General features: G+C 39.9%; 1 long non-coding RNA gene across 1 annotated transcript in view; it reads left to right on the top strand.

Moving 5' to 3' along the window:
* Positions 1-371: 371 nt before the first annotated feature.
* LOC112140513 overlaps positions 372-8,383 on the top strand; it is a 64,800-nt gene continuing 56,788 nt past the window's right edge. The window contains exon 1 of the long non-coding RNA XR_002918181.2: positions 372-540. This is a non-coding gene — a long non-coding RNA (uncharacterized LOC112140513). The remainder of the gene's footprint in view (positions 541-8,383) is intronic.

Consider the following 8,383-nt stretch of genomic DNA (forward strand, 5'->3'; position numbering starts at 1 on the left):
AGCACTGAGTTGTGGGCGGGACCGTTGGCATTAGTGGTGCAAGAAAATATTGATTCAGTAAAATATCGTGGTACTTAATTTGGCGATACTTGTATCGATTTAAAATGCTGCCTGGAAGATATTTAAATAATTATTTACAAGCAAGCAAACAAAATCAAATCATTTTCATGTTTAACATGTCACAAAAAGTTGGGGAAAGCAAGCCATCCAAATGAAAAATAAAACAAAGTTTCAGCGTCTTACTTTTGTTTTCCTCCTCTAACTCCCAACCACTAGGTGGCAGCACAGCACACCGAGACTCTTTGAGCAGCACTACACCGCGACCAAAACAACAAGAAGAAGATCTCGCGAGATAAATCTGAACTCATCAGCGTTGTGGTTGTTGTTCCCGGTTGTGACATAGCAAAATTAGACGTGTTCAACTCAGTTTTAACTAAGGAAAGTTGGTTCTTGGCACAAATACAGACTTTGGTACTGCTAATATAGGGGCTGTGCGGCGCGAACTGTGTGGAGAGCTTCAGTCAAGATGCTAAAGACGAAGTGAGTCAAAGTTCTGCTGTTGATTGATCAGAGTGAGGTGCATAATGGTCTGAAAAAAGAAAAGCACCATGAACTTTTTTGGTTAACTTTTAAATTGGTTAATGTTTGTATTTTACCATTTATTACTGCAAAAGATGTATTAATATTCAGTAGGGCTGGGCGATACTGAGCATTTGGGTTTCGATCCCATGCCAATTTGATACTGCTCAATATCGAAAATATCAATATCAGTATTTTTCGTAAATGTGGTGGATGTGACATGAACCTCAAAAATTCAATTTTTTGTAAACGCTGTGTCGGAAATGTTTTTTTTTTTTTGTAAGATTCCCTTTTTTAATTACTTGATAAAATTAAAATTTCTATTTTACAGGATGTATTTATTTACAAATGAGAAATTTCTATTCCCTACCTATTAACTTTGGGGAACTTTTTTCCACAACATAGCTGTCTAAGGAACACTCAAATGTTAAAATTAACAATTACTTACATGTTTTGTTTGACAAAACAGTATTTAACCTTTTTAAGTACCTATTTTCAGTTAAGTGTGAATAAAGCTGTTAATAAAATGAACAAGAGCTTTTTATTTTCAGTTAGAAGCATTAAAAAAACACAACCTATGAAGGCCATTTTACAAGCAAAAAAAAAGTTTTTAAATTATGACTTTAAATCTTGTAAAATTAAAAAGATTAATTTTATTTGACTTTAATTAATTTAATTTAAAGAAGTCATACATTTACGAGAAAAAAAATGGACAATATCTTTTTTTTGGTGGCTCCAATACTCTTAAAAAATCCTAAAAAGAATCTTAAAAATTGTAAAAAGCAACACAGATAAAAACTAAAATGTCTTTAGAACAGAGGGGGCCTGGCTGAATAACGCATGCTCGCTCTCCTGCTGCTGAGATCATAAAACACTGGTGGGAGTGGTGAGGCAGCGGCCCTTTTTGCAGATCCAGAAAAGTTTTTAAAGAAGAGTTGAAATATTGATAGGATGCGATACCAGCTTTGGATCGATAATATCGATATTTCAAATCGATCAAGTTCAGCACAAAGTTTGAGTCTTTTTCTATATAATAATCTTGTTAAAAAAAGTGAAATGTTGTCTCTGTTACTGTCTTGGGATTTATTGGGATACGTATCGTTACATGTGTATAGTGATACATATCGTATCACCAGATTCTTGTTAATACACACCCCTAGTAGGCATGAAGGGGGCGTGGGGCCTGCCCAGTTTATGTTCATGAACTTATTTTTCAAACCTTTTTTTCTGTCCAACTCTAATATATATATATATATATATATATATATATATATATATATATACCTTATATAATTCATTGATTGTTCCATATCTGATACATTGCATAGAAATTTGGGGTAATGCTACCAAGAAATCATTTAACTCCATATTTGTATTACAGAAACGAGCAATAAGAATCATAACTGGGACTAATTTGCTTCTGATTCACAACAATTTGAATAAAGAAATTTGTCATTTTAAGCTGAATTGATTTCCTCCATCATGACAAAATTGCCACGAAAACACAAATTTCATCAGAGTGGGTCTGTAATAAAAATGTTATTTTATAGAAAAAAACGTCCATTTGGGACCAAAAGCAGTGGTACATGTGTTTACAATCGTGCATCCGTGCCTTTGTTCCTTCCCCACCTCACAAACACTTCCTGCTATTAAATTTCCATCACATTGTAAAACCTCAGTGCTCCCGAGGCTTCTGGTGAGCAAACCCTTGTCACATGCTCGCTGTAGGGTCGGATGACCTCTCCAGAGAAGCACCAGGGAGAAGTGCGCCGCCCTTGAAAAAAAAAAAAAAAAAAGGTTGGGGACCGTCACTAATTACCGGAGCGGAGGGCATGGGGACGGTGCTGCCTGTTTGATGGAAACACAATGCTCATTTTTCATGCAATAATCGCCACTCTGTCCTGATCTGGGAGGAAGTATAAATGCATTTCTTTGGGTCTGGGCGTCGGGGGGGAAAAGTGCTTCCTAATCTGCTGCTGTGGAGGTGTCAGTTAGTAAAGAGAATGTGACCCGATAGAGCAGATTTAAAAGGAGGAAGCCCGATTCTTCTCCGATTTTAATTCTCCCTCCTTGTTGTCTTTTTTGTGAAGAGTAAAAAAAAAAAGGGTTCCTGCCAAAAGTGAAACATGAAATTTAAGCTGCACGGAGCCGGCGCCGGCATTAGGCGGTTAAGTCTCAGCAGCAGAGGGGTAATGAATAGAAAGGCAGACATATGAAACGTCGTTAATGTTAATTCTAATCACTTTTTGGCTATTAGACACAAATTAGTGAAGGAGATGTTAAATGTCATGCTCTGTCCTGGGATTCATGGACGGGAGGGTGGGGACTGCAGCATAGGTTCTCATTTGCATCCTTAAGATCCAACTTAATTCTCAAAAGGGGCTGATGGGAAATGAGGCCGATAGTGATGACACACAGGCTCAGGAAAACACAAACGATTTCTGGCAGCTGATTCTTCATTGTTCATGCTCTGGGTTATTTTCTTGAGCTCGTCGTGGAATGTCACCCCCCCATTCCCGAATAACGTTTCGGCAGCGGCTTTTCCTCCCTCTGGCTTTAAGGTTTGTGCTATTTAGGACCAATCATGTCAACGTAGAGAGAAGAATTAATCCTGCTTAAAAAATATGTTACATGACTGGAATGCATGCTCACATCCGCCTGATTCTGTCACTTTGGCTGGCTGAAGCTGGAGATAGTTGAAGTAAATAATCATGCAGGCTAGATATCAAGAGAGGTTCATTGTCAAGTTCGCTTACAAACTTGCAGAGCGCTTGTTTTTCACGCAGGTACTCCACATCTGTCAAATCCTGGAAGAAAATCGAGGCGGTGAACAAAGCAACAAGCAGAGCCGAAACCCATGTCATGTAATGCATGGCGATGGATAGATTAACCTCAGCTCACCGCCAGGCCTCTGCATTCTTGTCCACATTGTTCTAACGGCAGCTCGCGGTCTTGGGGAATATCCTGTTTTCCTTCTGATCCGGCCTCTCCGCCTTTCCTCTGTGGCTACACTTGACTATACGGGAGAGTAAATAACATTTGATATGCATAAACAGCCCCTTCCTATTCATTACTGTCAGCGCGTTGGAGTGCAGGAGGCGGAGGTCAACATGTGAAGGTCCTCCTCAGGCAGGAGGAACGCCTGTGGTAGCTGTCACTCCTCTGCCTCCCACCTCCCTCCCTTCTCCATCCTTCTCTTCCTCACCCTTCTATTAGCGCAGACTCCAGGTCATAACCTTTCCGTGGCATTTTGCAATTCCACAACCCTTTGATTAGTGCAATATTTACATATTTCACAGCGGAGAGGGCGTTCTTGTGTCGCAGACACTTGAAGTGTTGTAAATGTTTTTGGCCTTTTGCCTGAGAGAAGTGGAGGAGTCCGGCTCTCTGGTGGGAGTCCGGGCTGCGTGCTGATGTGTGCCATAGTGTGTTTAAGTACGCCGCGCAGACGCTGAAATCCTACGCATACAAGTGCCATTTGGTCTGTTATGTGGCCCTGGTCTTTTTTTAAAAGGGCCGTTTAGAAGCCATTACAGAGGAATAGTGCTCCCTGGTGGCAGATAGAGATCAGACCCTCCGACTTCTACAGAGCACTGCAGAGCTGTGAAGATTTCTATAAGAAACTAAAAAGAAGAAGCCAGAACTACAGTCATTTTACATACGAAAATATTTAGCGAGGTAATAGAAGATGTGAATATGCATTAGACACAGATAAAGATTCTTAGCAATGTCCGTATAGCTGAGACAGTTGAGCTCACAAAACAAAAACCCAGTCAAGATGAAAAAAACTCTTATTTAACACAAAATAACCCATAGATACATCAGTATAATTGCAAAATATCTCAAATCTGTGGTCTACTTGGTCTGTGATATTACCCACAAAGTTATCATTTTAAGTAAAAATGAGTTCTTACAATAAGAAACCAAAAATGCTCATCAGTCTAATTAGTAAGCATCATATACATACTTAAAATGAAAAGTGAAAGAATAAAACTACTACATGGTTCAAACACTGGCTATTACATTGTCCAAACATAAGGAAAGGGAAGAAAAATTAACTGGATGACGATGATGCAATCAGAATAAATGTCCAATTTAAAGCAGGTTTTTAACAACCAAAGCTCCGCCCACTTTTATATATTCTGGACATTTTATTAGGACACAGTGATTGATTTCCAAAATAGACCTGTTTGTTACAGGTTCAAAACAAGATAAATAAAATAAAAAGATTATAAATGGAAGGACTAAAACTATTTCTTAGCTGCATAATGGTGTAGTGGTTAGCACTCTTGAGAAGGCCCTGGTTCAGCTCACGGCTGGGTCCCCCCGGGACCCCATGGCTAACTTTACGGCTCCGATACGACCACTGGAGTCTTTACGTAACTTTAAAAGTGTGAGATCTCTGCGATCTGGCCTCTCCGGCGCTCCGAATCTGCTTTGTGGGTTTGAATTTTTGCTAGATGCTGGAGCTGAGTGACAGCACTACCTGTGAAATTGGGGCTATTAACAACTTAAATTGTAATAAATGGTGGGTTATCGCGTGAACCTTCGTGAGTTTGGAGTTTTGCGAGGTCGGCAGCAGAGCCTGTCTGCAGCAGATCTCCAAAGGGAGACATCTGCCATTGCTAGAGCACTCCCGCGTCGCACCTGAGCTGGGGCACATGACTCTTCTTTGATGTGGGGCTGAAGAAAAAATGTAACGATCACAGCCTAAATGTAAACAATTATGTTTTTCCAAAGTGCTACACATAACCAAATTTTAATAATCCCTTTAACATTCACAGAAAAAAATAATTCTAAAACATTTAAAAAATGAAACCTATAAAAACAATGGGTCTCTGATATGGTTTTGGGGCCGGGCCAAATTTAGAGGCGCGCCCGCGGGATGTAGTTTGGGAACCCCTGCCTCTTTTTCACTGAGCGGTCTAGACAGCACTGGACCGGTACGGTATTTTGAGCATTTCCATTATAAAATCAGGACATATTTGTATGATTTTTGGTCCCCCATTGGTTGTAGGTCCATAGAAAAATGGAATGGACCAATGAGAGCGGAGCTTCTGTCGTCACACAATGAAATTCATTGATTGGCAGAAAGATATTACGGCTTCAGCAAGCACCCGGCCAGCACTTTTCCCGACTCAAGATCCAAGCCGAAAGTTTTGGCCCCCCACAATCTTCATTGTATTCCCACTTTTTTCGCAGAGGTTAGGGACTGGAGACAAAACAAATATGCAAATATGCAAATATGGGGAGCTGCTGTAGTCGCACCTCAATGACGCACAGCTACTGTCTAGGATCCACCAGCCAATGACACCTTCGACCGCGAGAGGGAGCCATTGCCAGAGTATTGACTGTTTCCACTGCCTTCTCACTACATCTCCCAGCATGCATCGCCTCCTTTGCAAGTCTTCACGAGTTGTCTCCAGTCATTCATCAGTCATCCAGCATATATTCTGCTCTCTAACCTTTGTTCAGTGCGAAGTCTTGATGACAGTCTTGCCGAGCGTTCCTCTAAGCGTTTCTCTGTGTTTTGACTCCTGCTTGTCCTCACTCCTTGTTTTTTGACTTTTGTCTGGTTTGACGTCTCCGTTCTACCCGCTCCTTGTCTGTTTATCTTGATATTAAATATCCGTTTGCACATGGATCCAAACGCATCAGCCTCTTCACCATAGCTACAACATTGGTCTACACCCAGCATGCACTTTGATGGTCCAATACTCCAATGGAAATGCTCAACAGGAATTGCCCGGACCATTTTAAACTGGCCAGGAGAGGACCAGTCCGCTTCAGTAAAAACGAGGCATGAATTGTTTCTAGGTGTGACTGTGTGGGCCTGCACTGGTGACCTATTCAGTGCCTTTGCTAAACAGTAGCTAGGATAGGCTCCAGCAACCTCATGACCCCAAAAGAAATACAGTGGGTTAAAGAAAATGGATGTAAACTGCCCCAGTAGTAGATTTTTTTAGAGTAAATTTTACACCTGAGGAAACATTCAAACACAAAATCTTTAACATACTGTAACTTTTCAGTGACGTCATGTTCTTTTCTCCTTTAGAATCTAAACGTTATTAATTTATATAGCTTTTTTTCATTCGCCAAAGCACAAAGCGCTTAACATAAAGCGAATAAAATACATATTAAAAACTCTAAAAAGATAGTGTTTAAAAAAAAATTCACATTCACAAAGACATACAATCGTACTAGAATTTCCACATTTTTTCTTTTGTTTGTATCTGAAAACTTACCTGAAAAGAAAAAGATGGTGAAAGACCTTCAAATGTTACTCATAAAATCAGTGTTAAACAGATTTAAATAAATTTACCTTAGGCTATTTGGTCTGAACTCTTATAGTTAGCTAAACCTCTCAATAAAAGGCTTATTGCTTCTCTAGATAGAAACATGGAGTCTCCCCAGAGAGGAACATGCAGAAAGTTGAATAAATAATGAGGAAACTATGGAAACTAAAATGAGGAATGGATCCGGTGTGTGGCAGGGACGGCAGCAAAGCTCGTCTCGCTGCAAAACCATCAGGCTCATCACTGTGGGCTGCCAAACACCCACAGCTGAGCTTCAAACTGTCAGCTCTCACATTCTGAGTGCAAGACTCCACCGACACTTGATGGGGCTCACACATTTCACACATATTTCACAAATTAACCAACGTAAGGCAGCTTCCTTTTTCCACCTGGTTTTGTACTTCCCATTTGTTAACCAAGCTGACATGTTAGCATATAGGCAAACTAGAGGAATGAATGACAACACTAGATTTGTTGGAAACCTTTGTGACCCAAGTTTCTTGGCTCTCCCGTCTTTAGTCATAAAACCACCTCAAACTATGTCCAGACTTGCCTGCTATACTCTCTACTTACTGTATTTTCCGCAATATAAGGTGCAAGGTGCTTTGAACTATAAGACATAAAGTGAGTCAAAGGAGTCAGAGATAAGTCTGTTAGTAGCTGCTTTTCCATTAACTTTGAAATTTTGCAAACTAGATTTGCGATAATAAATTCGCCTGATGGAAACACGACAATTTTGAAAAAACTTCCATTTATCTAAAATAGAGGTTTTGTGCTCCGAAGATGGTGGTTTTTGGGGTATATCAAAATTGACTTATTTCGCAAAATGCCAATGGAAACACTTTTTCAAATTAAATTCGTCATGTGACCTTCTTGGTAGGAACTGACTCCCTTGGGCACACAGCATGGCGGACATCACAAGAGGTCCAACAGCCTCACACAGTTCATTCAAAGTTGAGCGTGTCATGCGGAATTGTTGGATGTAAAATCACCAACCAAAATTGCTTCATCTGTAGCCCCTCCCACCACCTAACTTGGTGCTCCGTGGCCTTAAGAAGACACAGATGTCTCCCTTGATAGATGATGATGATGAGTGTTTAACCGAAATTTGAATGTATGTGCTGTAATTCAAAGTATTGTTCACATCCAACGCCATGTTTTTGAATGATTGTGTTTATTTACATAATTTGGATTTAACGTAAATAATGTAAATGTGCAATTGTATTTTGTCAACTTTTCTAGAAATTTGATGCATTTTCACACATATGTGCAATGGAAACACAGCTAGTCAGACTTTATTAATACATTCACAGTAAATCTAGAATCTGTTTGTAACACGCTACAGGTTAGCCACGTTAGACACTTTGGCCAGGTGAGCATTTTCACAAGTGTCTCCCAACCTTGTTCACAACACTTAAAAAAACGACTCAGCTACATGTTAGCCGCGTTAGCGTGGTCACAATAACATTCACATTTTTTTTTGCGACACATGAAAAAAAAAGATTGAT

Source organism: Oryzias melastigma, linkage group LG16, assembly GCF_002922805.2.
Source record: "Oryzias melastigma strain HK-1 linkage group LG16, ASM292280v2, whole genome shotgun sequence".
Classification (NCBI taxonomy): domain Eukaryota; kingdom Metazoa; phylum Chordata; class Actinopteri; order Beloniformes; family Adrianichthyidae; genus Oryzias; species Oryzias melastigma.